The 16,136-nt window shown below is 40.5% G+C and overlaps 1 long non-coding RNA gene across 1 annotated transcript in view; it reads left to right on the top strand.

Annotated features, from left to right (window-relative positions):
* Positions 1–13,249, top strand: part of LOC135428517 (uncharacterized) — a 55,679-nt gene extending 42,430 nt beyond the window's left edge. The window contains exon 4 of the long non-coding RNA XR_010436264.1: positions 13,129–13,249. This is a non-coding gene — a long non-coding RNA (uncharacterized LOC135428517). The remainder of the gene's footprint in view (positions 1–13,128) is intronic.
* The last annotated feature ends 2,887 nt before the right edge of the window (positions 13,250–16,136 follow it).

Here is a 16,136-nt window from a genome sequence, read left to right as displayed (position 1 = left end):
TCCAAAACAGTAATAATGCGCAAACTGATTCTGGGTTGTTGTGTGTGAAAGGAGAAGCCTGCGGTTAAAAATTGAGGTAGCTTGGCAACCCTATGAAGTTGAATACATTTTTAATAGGTGTAGAGTGCAAAGCGCAGTTAATAGAATGCTTGGCAACTCCATGAAAAGAAATATATTTAATAAATTCTGTTGAGCTGGCAACCCTATGCACTCTCAACTCATAGATTCTTCTGCTTCTTTGATTCTTTAGAGTTTAGTGATGAGCTCAACTTCTAAGTTTATTTCCAAGGAGCCTTGACAATGGCTTATCTTAAGTTTTGGCCATGAATAATTCAGCTGTTTACCATCTTTCAATGTTAATAATTAACTGCTTGGTGATTAGATCATCGCTCAATTCGCTTAATATGCAGCTAATGAACATCTATTAGGAGCTTCATATTACAATACTATGCATATCTACAAAACCTTTCTCCACTATATCCATTGCGAATAGGTTAGTCGCACATGCATATACATATATACATACATATATATATATACATATGTATATATATATATGTACTATATATCGCACATTATCGCCGCAAACATTTCATATGATATATTATGAGTGGCTCCATTGCGATGTTTAATTAAAATGCAGTTCGGCTTTTGGCTGAATCATGGCTCTGGCTTCATGTGAGGCTAAGTTAGCTGGCTCGTGCTATTGCACACCTGTCTCTCTTATCTGATTTGTCATGGATTGCGTCGCGACGGCAGATTGCCTGGCGCTAATTAATTAGCTTTATGCGCATAATTAAATGGTGTGTATACACAGATTTTTGTTATACCCTCGCTTAGAGGGTACATCAGTATAAATGGTCGGATCGATATGTCCATGTACGTTGGTCCGAAAGATTTCAGATCGGATCACTATATCTTATAGCTGCTTGGGAATGATCAACGAAACATATCGTTGGCTTTTTTTTCACGATTTCTTAAACATATACGAGCTCTTCTACGCTCCTTACATATGGGAACAATCGTATACACATCAGACTAATCATATAGCTATATAGCTCTATATACGCTCACAATAAAATTGTGTTTTTTTATGGAAAACTGATTTGAAAGTGTATTTAATCTTCGACTTACCATTGTTGGCCGTTCTTTCTTGTTTTATTTGTTTTCGTCATGTTTGCACTCGCGACTCGTGTTGTATGCGCGTCGCTTGGCCCAAACTTTTGCCAACCATTTTTCATACATCTTGGCCATAATGGCAAGCAATTACGTCCGCCATCCGGCTGGTCTAGCTGGGGAGAGCATCGCTGCCAAAGTCCACTTGCTGATGATCATAATCGTAAACATACTCATAATCATAGTTATATGCTAGATTTAGTCGTCGCTCATCTGCCGGAAGTTGGGCATACGAAAAATGTTGTAGGTAATTAATGCCCTCGCCTCGCCTGGCCCGGGCCGGCCGGACCAGAGCATGCGGCTTGGTTTTTGATTATTTGCTTTTCATGGTTAGTTGCGCTGCGCTCAAGATTTTGTTTTCGTTTTCGTTGTTGCTCAGTAGAAACGCGTTTGCTTTCCGCAATGTGAAAACTGTCGATTGATTGAGTTTATGTAAAGGATTAGCATATCAGCAGACCAAAAGTCAATCAAATTCTTTGTTCATTCTTTTGTTTATTTCTGCTTCTTCTTCTGCTGTTGTATTCTTAATCGCATGATATCATCAATATTCATATTAAACATTATCAAAGACCTTATCAAAGCAATGCGATGTGCTCGTCATCCAATAATTCCGATTCATTCAATCTATTAACAGCCTCCTCCAAATAGAAGCCGCATTAATTATGCAGCCTCTGGCGGCAAAGCTTTGTGAACGATTATTAACTTATTAATGCTTATATTACTTTTTAAATACAACCATGTATAAATGACAACAAATGTGTGTTGTTGCTATCTGTACAATAATTCTCATATATATTTGTTTTTGTTTTTGTTTTTTTTTTTTTATTTTTTTTGTTAAATTAATTTTTTATCATTATATCGATGATGGAGTTTATATATTTTTTCAATCATACGCTTTGTTAATTGCATTAAGCCCAAGTCAATTATCAAATATACAAACCACAGTGTTTATAACGATGATGACGACGACGATGATAATAATGTTGTTTAATAGACAGGGGCGCCGTATTGCTGAAGGAGCGGAGAGTTCGTTGCCAGAGCCGACGGCTTGTTCAGATTTTTAATTATAATTCCATGACGTTAACGACTTGTCTGTTGTTATTTTAAATAGTTTTGCCATTGCTATTGCCATTGTTTGTTTTAGTGTTGTTGCTGTCGTTGTCGACAGTTGACATGGCGGGTTTTACAGTAGCTGACATCATAAATTGGCCAAAGCAACAGATGCCCACATATGGACAGTTGCCAAGCTCCGGGCGGTTGCACAAAGCCAAGGAGCCTGCAAATAAAGTTGACCATGAGTGAAAAATAGTTTACGTGTAAAGAAAGAAAATAAAAAAAAAACTGTAAGACCAAAGATACTTGGTTTGGAAACTAAAAGAAAAATATTATAAAACAGCTAAAGAGATTAGAATATATATAATTATGATTAAAGATGGTTAACAAACTTTTTGAAAATTTATAACTATAGCGCAGCAAAAACTTTGAGCACTTTGATCAGTAAGAACTAGAGGGGAAAATTCTTTTAAGCGAGTTTAATCTAATTAAGGAGATTCAGGCATCTATTATGAACTAATGACAAAAGTGTGTATATGAAGCTTTCAACGAGAACGAGGAGATGTTATTAAAATCAAATAAAATAATGAAACGCTTAGAAATTAATGTAACTAAAAGAAAGTAATTTAAGACGGGAAGAGGGATATGTTAAAGATGAAATGAAATGATTATAGCAAACTCCTCGCAATGAAAGTAAAGTGGAAGCTCTTGATTGATAAATTTGCAAAAATTACAATCGATAAGTACAAAACAATTTGTTAACAAAAGCAAAAATTATACAATTTTGTTAAATTGAAGATACAACAGGCTTGTGTTAAGCATAAAAAACCCAATCAAAAGGTCACAAAACCAAATATGTATATAAGAGAGAGAGATAGAGAGGGAGAGCGATTGAAATACCTGAATAACTGATGATGGCAACAACCTTAGCTTCAAGCAATAGTTACACAAATCTGCGCCGCAAATCTGTGTTTTTTTTTTTCAGTTTTATTTTTAATTTGAAGTTTTTTGAACCCTAGACAGGCGGAAGTCTGTACACTTATGACTCATTTGATGGATAGATAGAGGCAAGGCTGCTGCTGCTGCCGCGAGTCCCAGCTACAAAACCGACTTTGCCCATTTTTTTTCTTAGTTTTCTTGCCTTTTTTTTTCAAGAGCAAGCTACAACAACGAGCTATATTTTTGGTGGCTGCCCCTTCAACAAATATATTGAGAGAAGCGCGCATGTAGGAGATGTAGCTACGTGTGTGTGTGCGTGTGTGTGTGTGTGGGCGTGATTCTCACCCACGTCAACACTTCATTTAATAAATGTTGTAAACACGCACGAATTGAATTATTTATGCTTAGTTGTCATAAATTCATTTGATGCGGGGCGCAAGGGTGTGGGGCGTATACCCACGCACCTAATGTGTTTCTGAAGGGAAAGGGTATGGAATGTGGGGGTGGTGGTATGGTGGTGTGTGTGTTTGTGGGGGGATATTAGCTGATCTCGGCTGCTGTTGCTGCTGCATATTGGGCCAGACAGATGTGCGGCAATTAAGCGAATGCCCTGCCCGATGACTGACAATCGCGCTGAAATGTCAGGAGGCGCCTATTTTTAAGTTGACTCCCATGATTTACGATCGGAAAGGTTGGTGGGGGCGGGGTGTGGCATGTGGCTTGTGACATGTGACAGTGACAAACGTGAGCCTGAGCTGTTGTTTAGTTATCAAGTGTTCGCATAAACTTTGAATTTTGTAATTGGAAATACGTTGCAGCTGCAGTTGCCGCTGCGAATGTTGGCAATTAAATTATGCGCTGCTGCTTTTTCGCTGACCCATTTCCCCAGGGCCGAAATGCCCAAAAGCAGACAAACATTGGGCGCATGCCAAGCGAGCGAGAACGGATGCGCATATTACTGAGGCACTGGGCTAAAAGGATGCCTCAAGAACTCAAACAAAACGTTGCCTCCATCCCGGTCTGCCCGGTCCACACCTCCCTTTCAACATTGTCTGCATTTGTCTGCCGCCGACTGAAATGAAAATGAAAATGGAATTAAGCACACACAAGTTTGCCTAAGTGTCTACCGAGTGTACGTATGTGTGTGTGCGTGTGATATTCGTAGAACTTCTGGATATTTGTGTACGTATAGCTTCAGATCTGCACTCGCTAGATACTTGCCACACACATGCCCAAGCAAGCCCAGTCGAGCCGAGCCGAGGCGAAGCCAGGCGAGGCAAGGCGTTTGCAACGCGTTGCAAAGCGGGGTGCAAACAAAAAGTTCAAGTATACTCACAGTGTCTTATGAGTGCTCTGTCTGATTGTGAGTGTGCGTGTTTGTGTGTTCATGTGTGCGTGTGTGAATAAGTGTTTAAATTGTTACTCTTGCTGTTGTTCCTGTTGTTGCCCCTTACAAGTGAATTCACTTGCATTCTCACTGCCACTGCACTGCCTCTGCTCCTGCCCCTGCCCTTTCCCACCTCCCTCAAGCATTCTCATGCTATTCTAGCTGCAAAGTCGAGTCAACTAAAATGGGCCGTTTATGTACTTATATTGTTATATTTTCCCAACATGATTTTCAGTTTGTGTTTATCTCTCTTTTCAACATTTTCATTTTTCTATTTCCTTCATTCAACTTTTTATTTAAATTTGAATGGAAACCTAACTAAACTCTTGTCTCCAGGATTTTCAAATATAAATTGCTTGCAATGCATTAGAAATTTCTGCGTCTGAGGTCAGGGATAGACGAAAATAAATGTCTATCTATGGCAAGCCGCAGTTTAAATACCCTTGCTGGCATATGGCTAAGGGCTGAGCAGGTACATTTTAAATATCGCAATTGCCGACTTTGGCTAAAATATCTCAAAAAACCAAAGAGCTTAAGTTGCGTTTGATCAAACCTATTGCTGCATTATGATATAGTGAACCGATACGACCAATCTTATGACATAGTGCTTGAGACTGACTGATCAAACGAATATACTGCTAAAGATAATATAATTCTTAACTTAACTTCGAGCGTTACACATTGCACGACAGAATGAATATACCCTCTGAAAGAATATTGATAAGAACTCTTCTTCTATTTAAAAGCTAAAACATGACCTCAATTATACCTTGACAAGAAATTTTAATATTTTTGGCATGCGATTTGATTAAAAGTAAACTAACTCAGAAACATTTTCTACCCATTTAGATAAATTTAAACAATTATGGCTAGACGTCTCAGCTTGTTGTACAAATCAAAAATTATGTAAAAGGAGTTCCCTAATAAACACCCCAAAAATGTTGTAAGAAATTGTGTCTAAAAATGTATAAAATTAAGACGCAAAAACAGACCAAAACATAATTTATGATAGACATTTTATACCTTCATGAAAAAGAAAAGAATTCACAGCAATATAAACGAGGAAAAAATATTTTATTACAGATTATATTTTATCCCATAAGGCTGATCGTTGGCGCTCTATTATTGCAGTCGTTCTCTTTAGTGGATCTCAGTTTCAAGAACATTCTCATTCTACGTACGCTCTGTCTCTCCACCTCTCCCTCTCTCTCTCTCTCTCTCGCACCCTTGCTATTTATAAGTTTGGAGAAGCTGACAACAATGACAATGGCCCTGGCAGGGACTCGAGACAATGGCAATCAACAGGCAGCGAGACGAGCTGCCACTGAAACCAGCGGCGAATTAATCTCTGAGATGGCAGCGCTGAGAACGAGGCTGCCGGGAAGCATAAGCAGGACTTTAATCATTGAGGGGCGGCAGACAAGTCTGGCAGACTTGAGAGCCTCGGCCCATTCCAGGCCGCCAGCCCTGATGGCCGCTCGTGTCTGTCCGCCCGTCTGTCTCTCTTTCTGTCCGTCTGTCTGTCAGTCGACGAATGTGTTTTGAATTATTGCGCTGTAAATTCAAAAAGGATAATGCGCCTGGTATAGGGCTTCTGGGCTCTGGCTGCAGCTACTCGACTCGGGCCTCGAAAAATGGCAAAACAAAAGGATATTGTGACAAGGATTTATTAGTGTGTCCTGCGTCGACGGCTACGGGGTAGACTCGTCCATTGTCTTGCCCTGCCCGTTCTCATTTATGAATTTCAGGGTTGATTTGAGGCACACACACAAACACACATGCAGACAATGCATGGGGTGTGGGGTCAGCTGAGAGCGCTGCCCGCTCAAGTGTCAAAGCGCAATTATTGCTCATTGCAACGCTTACAGCTTCCGGGCTCAATGCGTACTTCGCCCACATAAAGCGAACAGCAGCAGATTCTGCGTCCTTTCAACCCGACTCGACTTGATGCGGCTCAGCTGCAATTTATAGCATTCAATCTGTTTTTGAAAATATGCTCCGCTGCGTCCCCCCGCCAGTGTATCCTTACTCGTTCCTTTGTTATACTCTGACTGGGGAAAGCTGGCATCCCGAAGTCCGAGTCGGCCGAATCGAAACAAGTTGTCCTGATCTATATGATCAAAAACTAGTCTATATCGTACTACTATATCACATAGCTGGACAAAATTGTTTTTGCATTAAAAACTTTCGTATATTCTGTTGACCCCACAGCAATCATTATTTACGAAGAAAACTATTTTCCACACAGATCTGCAAAATTATAACAAATCGATCTACTATATCATCCCGCTCCTGCAGTAATAAGTAGGAGGGCGAGCCTGCAGCTACCAGCTGCCAAGCTATTTGCCTGCAAGGGTATTTAAACTTCGATAGCCCGAAGTGAACTCCAACCTCTTGTTGTGCCTTGTGTTTTTCTTTTAGCTGTTGCACTTTGGTTTAATTACGTAGAACATTGCATGGCAAATCCTGAATGACAAATGTTTTGTTTTTGCGCTCATAGAGCAGAGGAAACTGTAAGACGCGCAACTCAGCCAATCGAGGCTGACCATAATCACAAAAGGGTTTGTGTATTGACTATGCCCCATCTCTGAATGGCCAACAGATCCATTTAGGACACGCCAACCCCATTCATTGGCACACTGTGGTTATATCCAAACTGGCAGCCAAAAGCATTTGACTAATTTATTTAATGGCCTGGTTATTACACGAACATGATGCCGATCCTGGGTTGGGGGAGAATCTATAAGAGGCAGCCCATTCGCAAGTTACGCTGCCCCAACTCCGCTCAGAAGTTGCCTGTATTTACAAGGCATTGAATAATGGCCAAATCTGCTGCAAAAGTTTTATTGCACTTGCCAAATTAATTTGCCACAAAAGTAGAAGGCGCCATACTCGATGTTGTTGTTGCTGTTGGCTGGCACTTTGCTAATGTGGACTACTTGGCAATGGTAAATGGAAATGGAAATGAAAACGGCAATGGCAATGGCAAAGCAAATGGAAATGACTATAGAAAACAAAAACAACAACAACAACATTCCAAAAACAAACGTGAAATGCGAATAGAAAATTTGAGGTCTGAGATTGGGCTCTGTTTTGTTGGGATGCTGCTGGGATGTATTTCCATCCGCTCCTAAATGTGCGTTCATTAATTTAATTTTTCATTATGCAGCGGCAAATGAAAAGTGTCATAAGACCCAACAGAGCCATCATGGTCATAAACAAAAGGCCAGAAAACCGAACCGAACTGTATGGCCCCAAAAGGCAGCACCTTTTTATTTTAATATTTGGTCATTAAAAACAGTTTCCAGACTCACTAAGCACAAGAAGACGACGACGACGACGACGACCCAAAGCCCACAGTACCATAACCGAACAAAATGAGTCCAATTCACGACGTTTTTGATTTCGTTTTTTACACACACACACACCTATACGAAAGTCTTGTTTTTTATGATGACAACGCAAAATGTCGAGAAAAATGCGTAAAGGAAAAACAAATCGTTGCACACGGCAGCAGCAGCAACAACAACAACAACAACAATAACAACAATAACCTTTAACGCCCCAACAATTAAGGCTAAACGCTTTTATAACATCAATTGTGGGCGTGGCAAGTCGAAAAAACTTTGGGAGTTGCGTAGCAGGAATTGGAGTCTGGGGTGGTCTGCTGCCAGTCTTTGGAAAGTCCTCAGATTAATGACACTGCGCGATTTTTACGATTGTTTCTCCAAGTTACAAAAAAAAAAACAAAACAAAGTTACGAGGCATTTGGCATTTTTTTCTCTCGGTTTTTTTTCTTTTTGAAATTTATGAAATTTTACCTTTTGGCCAAGCAATTTGCTCCATTTACATTCTTTATTAGCCAAACGGCGAGTTAGCGGCGCTAAAAAGTTTTTTTCTTTGCATTTTCTGCTCTTTTCTTTGTTTTGTTGCCTTTGTTGGGCAAGGAATTTCTTCATCGTATGCAAGCTATATAAAATCGGCATACAAAAGATAAACCCAACAACAGGCGGCTGGCGGGGGGCGGGCGTTACAAAGTTTTCTTTCTATGCAAGGTAATGATGGGTTGCGGAGGCAGGGGGGGTTGGTTAAAGGCCAATATTTAACTCTGAGTCATGGCCAAAGTCGAACTGAAAATACAAACTTTGTCAATTTGTTTGGTAGCATACGAATAAAATTTAACAAAGCTGAATTTTAAGATGATCAAAGAAGTTGATGTGGATGGAGCTTGGAGATTCTGACAGAAAATTAAAATAAGCTGAATGACCTTTTAATATTGTTAATTATATATAAATATTAATTAGCAAATCAAAGGATTTGTTTATAAACAGAAAGTAAGTTCAAGGCTGCGTAAAGTGAACTTCATATGAGATTTGTTTCAAATTAATTTGCCAAAACAATAGACAATAGATTGTCTTCTTAAATGCCATGTACACTATATACTATAATAATTAATAAAGGATACATAGAATACGTTTAAATAGATCTGACTAAGATGGGTTTTGGCCAAGTCTAGCTTGAGTTTTCAAAACAGCATCATTCGTTTATCAGTGCCCTAAAAAACTGCATCTCTTAAAGAACTTACCCACCAAGAGCAGAACATATTTAGGAAAATATTTAAATTGAAGATTAACCAACTTAACTTATGCTATTTAATTGGCAAACATTATTTACTTTGTTATTAAATTGTTAAAAATGTGAAGAAAACATTTAGTTTTTGTAAATGTGTGCAATTTCAGCCTTAACACAAACTGATTGCAGTTGTGTCTCTTCAAGCATACTATTGCATATTATTTATTATGGCCAACACCAACAGCAGCACCCAAGTTGGCAGCCCCCATTCAGCATCACCTCTGCCCCCCGCCTCCACCTCCGCTACCCCCATACTATTCGTCATCCACATGGGGAATTTAATAAATTCATCATCTTTCATTTAGTTGCTGCAGCCAAGTCTGTTACATGGCTGTCCCTTAAATAAAAGGAACAAAAAAAGAAGTAAAATGAAAGGAAAAGAGAAGGAAAAATTATATAAATGTGTGTAGTAGTAGAAAGAAGGGAAATCACCAGGAAAGAAATAAAGCGAAGTAAAATTTTCGCAGACAACGTGCGCTGAAGATGAGCGCAGTCGACGCTGTCGATGGAGGCGTGGCAGCGACCTCGACGTCAACGTTGACGCCGGCGTCGGCATTGGAGTTGCCCAAAAAAGCAAAAGCAAAATCGTGACTGTCATTTCAACGAAGCGAAGTTATTTTTCATGACAAAGCAGCCGAGGAGTCGTCCTCCGACTCATTTTGCCAGACGGCGGCAAAGCAGATAATGGGCGACAGGGATCGGCGGAGCAGTTGTACGGGCCCAAAAACGGATAGGCGGACGGGGTAGAGTGATAGCTGTACAGGCTACATGTTGTTCCCAGTGCGAGTCTGGGGCCAGGGCACAAGTGCAGTGCGGAGCGGAGCGGAGCGTTGCGCGCCTGCGAGCATTCCAGCGTTAAAATACCTTTTACTGGCACATTACCAGCAACGCCGCGCGCTGCCCAACCATCGCCAACACCAACAACACACACCCACCCGACCACCCGCCCACCCACTTACCTACCCGCCCGCCCAGCAACTAAGCCAAACCGCCGCCGCTGAAGCTCAACAAAATGCACCTCTGCCAGCGTCGCTGTCGGCGTGGCTGCGTTTTTCATGAAATTATTACGACTTTGGAAATGGGGTCGTACAAAATGTCGTTACGTTCAGAGGCTCCCCCATCTGTGTGCCCAACACCCCCCCCCCCCCTTTCTTTCCCCTGGTTGCCCCTACTTCATAGCGTTACCCTTTCACTTGTCCCTCGTTGGCTCAACGTTTCGCCGCCGTTCATTTTAGTTTATTGTTGAAAATCTTTTGATTGTATCTGCGGAAAATGTTTGGAAATTGGTTAAAGTTGAAGCCGAAATTGAGAGCCATGATGCAAGCTGACAAACTACCAGTGTGTGTGTGTGTGTGTGTGTGGGCGCTTGAGATTCTTTAAATTCGATATAACATGTCAAACACGATATTCCGCGCTTCACAGAAAGACAAAATCTAATTGTTAACATATAAAAGATCAATATGAAGTGAGAGAGAGACCGAGATAGCGGAAGAGAAGCGGTGAGAGATCAAGGGAGAAGGAGTGATAGAGATAGGAAGAGATCGAAAGCGAGAGGGAAGTTGAAAGAGCTAAAGAAAGAGAGAATAGAGTGGGATAGACGGAGAGAGGGCGAGGACAAGATAATGAGACAGAGACAGAGAAGGAGAGAATGTTAGAGAAATAGTTATTGAATAGGGAGAGATTATCGTGACCCATCGCCTAAACTGACCCACGAATATTACTCTCCTCTTTTCCTTTGTCTCACTAAAAAGAGAGTGATAAACAAAGAGAGAGATTGACAAAGAGGCAGATAGACAGAGGGAGGGGAAAGACTGCATAAGCGGAGACAACGAGAGAGTGAGATACAGAGATCGACCTCCCTCTTTCAGAGAGAAAACATATTAGCGAGAGAGTGATAGAGAGAGGGAGATAATGTGGGCGACAGAGAAAGTGCAGTTAAAGGGTAGTTGAATGGGAAGAGATATTCTGTCCTCAATCGCCTTAACTGACCCATAAAAATGTCTCTTCTCATCTCAACTCGTCTACTCACTGAGAAATGTTTGTCGCGCGCTCGTAAAGTTCGCATTAAAGAAATATGTGTATAAATAAAAAAGTGAGAGACATTACTTTTATTTTTTATACACCAGGTACTTGCAGACAGCACACATATTTCTTTTCTTATTTTTCACTTTTCGTTGTATTTTTTTTATATTTTCGTTTTTGTTATTCGACTTTCTCGCAAATGAAGTTGCCCGGCATCGTCGCCATCATCTTGGTCAGAGCTTCACACGTCATCATCATTCGAGAATGTAATAAGCGTGAAATAATTGACATTTAAGCAAAGCGCACGCACATAGACAATGGAACCAAGACACAAGCCGCTGGACAAGTCTAGATAGCATCTTCGCCCTCCTTGCCCAGCCCTGCCTTGTTCCCCCCCAAAGCTGTTCGCTTTGTAGGCCAACTCCAGCGCACAGTGGAGCCCAAGCGCAACGTTTAAATCGAGAATCATGACAGATAACCGCACGTACTCACTTCTCTCTTACTTTAATGTCCCACGAACGATACGCAGTCGAAGCTTGGAGCTGGACCTTGAGCTGGAGTTGGAGTTGGAGAGTTGCGGACGCAGTCTGTGATTCTTGTGGGGCTACGTTTCTGGGTCATGAACCAAAAATGTAAAATAATAAGTTGGCTTTAGAAAAAATGTCTCTCGTGCCCGCACATCCCCCTCCTTATACCCCCCTTTCGCTTACCTATTTGCCAAATTTTTTTTGAGTTCTTGTCGATTTGTTTTTGGCACGTTGAAGTACCTGTGCGCGAAAAAGGTGGAGGGGCAGCGGCGGCGGCAACGTGAAACATCTGTCAATGCGACACGTGATGTGTTTGCAAAATTTGTACACACACACCCACACACACACTCACCGCAAATTGCCGTTTAAAGTGTGTGATAGTTGGGTGCCAAGGCAATCAGATTAGATGCCAAATGATAGAGCGCCCGGCATTTCATAGAAATATTGCAGCAGGTTGAAAAGAACTAGCTGGACCATTATTATAATAATTCTCTATACATATATTAAGCTGTTTGTCGTGACAGACTGACTGACCGATTGGTGACCAACGCACAGGAAAAGCCTTAGGAGTTTTCTAGCTTCGTTTTGCACAGCATTTGGGGAATTCCTTCCATTACTTAATTTCGGCTTCAAGCTTATTTCCAAACATATTTGTGAAGACATTTATTTATGTTTCACTCTTTTCCACAACTGCAGCACTTGCATGGACTTTGCTTTGATGTACGAAATTTCCAGATTCAAATTAATTTTTTAATGTCTTTATCAGAAAATATGGAATTTGGAACAGTTTAACTGACGTGTGTGAAAAAAGTTGCAAGCTCTTGATTGCACGTTGTCCCGCAAAGTACATACATACATACATTTTCTCCACTATCTGTCTGCTATTAATTATATTATATTATACTAAAAGACTGAGAATCTGTAGAAATTCTAAGCGTAGTCACAGTATACTTTCATGGGGTAGTCTGCTATACAGATTCTGCACCTGGTAAGATTCAGATATTCTTAGCTCATTAAAGAAAGGTTGGGTTATATTTAATATTCACATAAATTTTTATCATATTGTAAATGATCATTCTCCGACTAAATTGGCACAATAGGAATGTTTTGTTTAGCAACTGCAGAGATCGAAAACAAGTCTCGCATCTATCTATGTAATTATATAATATTTTTTATCCATTTATTTATATAGTTATTTCTATCTATATCTACGTTCAATTCAAGCTATAGCTATATATATTACAGCTAAGCCAATTATATCTTCAAGTTGACGATATTTCTGCTTTCTGCTGTCAGCTATGACATATCAAAGCTACACATTGTAATTCTTTTTCTTATGCACATGCCCATTTATGATATACCCACTTATTCTTCTTCTTCTTTTTGCTACAGTCATCACCATCAATGACCCCAACTAACTCGTAAATGGTAAGTGCAAAATTGTCTGTAAAATGCATTTTAAACTCACAATCAGAATCAGGGGCGTAGCAATCCGCCTCCTTCACCCATTACAAAGAACATTGCATAAAACACCCTCCAATGCACCCTCAACCTCGCCCTCGCCCTCAAGCTCGCCTTCGCCCCGACCTTAACATCGACGTTTGTCACGCCCCACACGCCCCGTGTTGCGGCGCCAACTAAATTGCTTTGCAGCTCAGCATCAGGCAGCAGCTTTACCTATAAACCAAAATGAATGACTGAACGGACTAGGGTCGGGTAGGGCCAGGGTATCTGGTGTGAGGTTGCAATATAAACGGCTGTGAATGCAAATAGATGCGATGCGAGTATATGCAAAAATCTCATGCTGACTGAAACCTCGTCATCATCAGCAGCAGCGCCAGCCGGAAAATGCAATCGCATCGGGTGGTCATAATATGCTTGTCGGGTGGAGTTTTGCGTTCTGCTGGAATATTTTTAGGGGGTGGGGGGGGGCAATGTTAAGGGGTTGACGTGTGGTCTTATCGCGAGGTCGTCCACAACGGACACAGGCAGGGGCCAGTTGTTGGTGTTAAAAAATACTGGCCACAGGCAATGTCATCATCGCCATGCCCATCGTCATCATCATCATCGTGTGAAGCTCTAAATGCAACATTTTGTTTTTTTTTTTCTTTTCCCCCCCATTAACTTTGACCACGCGTAAAATCGCTCCAGCCCCCCACTCCTCAAGCGTGGCGCTCTTCTCTGCCATTTGGCTGAGTTTTTATTAGAATTTCCTAGTGGGTTTGGCAGCAGCAGCAGGGGCATGACTTTCGTGCTTATGTGATGAATCAATCCGTAGCGACACCGCCGCATTTAGCGGTTGCAGGCAATGCGACTTCTATCGCATTACGCCATCTGCCGGCAGTTAAATGAGTTAAACATAGACCCCATTACGGCTAGCATACAGAGCGATGGTCCGTTAGAGCTTCAGCCCCATTAACAGCTTGCAGCTTAACAGATTAATGCGACCCACTTGCGTGGGCAAACAGCGTAATCATTTGCAGCCAAATTGCCCAGTGGCTCCTCCGTAACATGAACCACTCAGTTGCATGTTAACGTTGGGGTTTTCATATCGAAGCGGGTTAACAAGTTCAATTTTTGACTCAAAGATCAGCAAATGGCGTTTTTTGGCATAACACATAAGATTTGGGTAACTTTATCTGAACAAAGGGCTCTGTGAAACTAGGATTAATTAAAAACTTATCAAGACAACTAAAAACAGAAACTTTAGTTTTAACTTGAAAATTCTTACAGATCACTAGCTGCAAATTATTTATACACTTGTGTATAACTTGCAGAATGAAGTATCTTCGTCCCCATAAGGTAAACATGTTCTTGATCAGGTCGACGAGCTGAGTCAATCTAGCCATATCCGTCTGTCCGTTCATCTATCTGCTCGCTTCGAAATCAAACACTTTAAAAGCTAGAGACTTGAAATTGAAAAAAAATATATTTGTTCCCATTCCACACGCAGAAAGCATTTATTATTAATGTCAATATCCCATTCCTTTTCTAAAATATCGATAAAAAGCGATTTTGAGAATATCACCAAAATTCCAATTTCTGTGCCTACCATGATACAGAAACTCCATATCACAAAGGGAACCTCAACATAAAAAGTTGGTCCGAAACATAAAACCCAACTCAGCTATATAAATTGGACTTGCATCCCTGATTAAGATATTTGGTACCCAGTGAACTTTGCACAAATATTAATCAAAAGCTGCTAGCACCATTAAACTTAATTTAATTTAATTAACTTAAAATTTTTTAAATTTAAGCTTTTATCCTTAAGCTTTGGATGAATCCTGAAACTTTTTCGCGCAATTCGCTTTCGAGCTGAAAGCTGTTATTAAAGCTCTTAGCTTAAAAGCTTTTATTCCTGATTAAACGTTGAATTAAGTGCAGCTTTCGACTAGCGTCTTAATTTTGTAAAATTTATATTTAAAAATATAGACTAAGTATACGTATTAGATGACTCGCAATTAACAAGTGTTTATGCAATTAGCCTTCATTACAGCCCCTTTCACTCCTGCCCCAACGGCAATTGCTGCCAACACGTGTTTATGTTGTTTATATGCTTTTGCTATTGTTGGTGTTGTTTTTAGCCATGTTTGCACAACAGACACCAGGGCCATAAATATTGTACGTTGCCTTTAATATGCAGTAAGCTGTTGAATTTATTTGTACAGCTCAACAAATTCCAATGATTTTTTCATAACTGATTTGGCATCGCGGCTCAGCGTCCCGCATGCTGCCACAACCTCTCTCCTCCCCGCCCCCCTTCGCACACCCAGTGCTAGTTAACCACTTGGCATGTATTTTAAATCATGACATAAACACTTTCGCACATCCCAAGCTGCAATACAACCAATTCAGCCAACACTCGACAGCTATTTTGTTTATTTATTCGTTTGTTTGTTGCTGTTGCCAATGACTTTAATGATTTTTGTGGTCAGGGTTATGCAATTGCAGCAAGGGACACGAATTCAGCTCATCAGCAGCAGAACGCGCTACAAATATTTATATATATGTGTGTGTATATCTATAGACATATATTTGCTATCTGATATTTGATATGCGTTAGTGTGTGTGGCTAGCAATTAGCACAGCGGACCGATGGGCAAATGGAGCTGGTGCACACAAAAAAATAAACACTAAGAATGTTGCAGTCAGGTGCAACCGACTGTATAATACTCGTTCACAGTCCAAGCACGGTTTGAAAATATGCTGCTGTTCAATTTCTTAAAGATATATCAAATGATCTGATTCATCGATTTACCGATTGATCAACCTTTTGGAGAAACTTGCGATATCCACGCACCTACGCGTAGCCTCAAATCTCAACTATCTCAGTGAATATTTATTCACGAGTATTTATACCAAGTTTTATTTCCCAAACTAATGAAATTAAGTTCATA

The sequence above is a fragment of the Drosophila montana genome, unplaced genomic scaffold (genome assembly GCF_035044405.1).
Source record: "Drosophila montana isolate Dmon_TW-CO22-7 unplaced genomic scaffold, ASM3504440v1 contig_2481_1, whole genome shotgun sequence".
Lineage (NCBI taxonomy): Eukaryota > Metazoa > Arthropoda > Insecta > Diptera > Drosophilidae > Drosophila > Drosophila montana.
The sequence above is the reverse complement of the archived record's forward strand: the minus strand, read 5'-3'. Positions and strand labels throughout refer to the sequence as shown.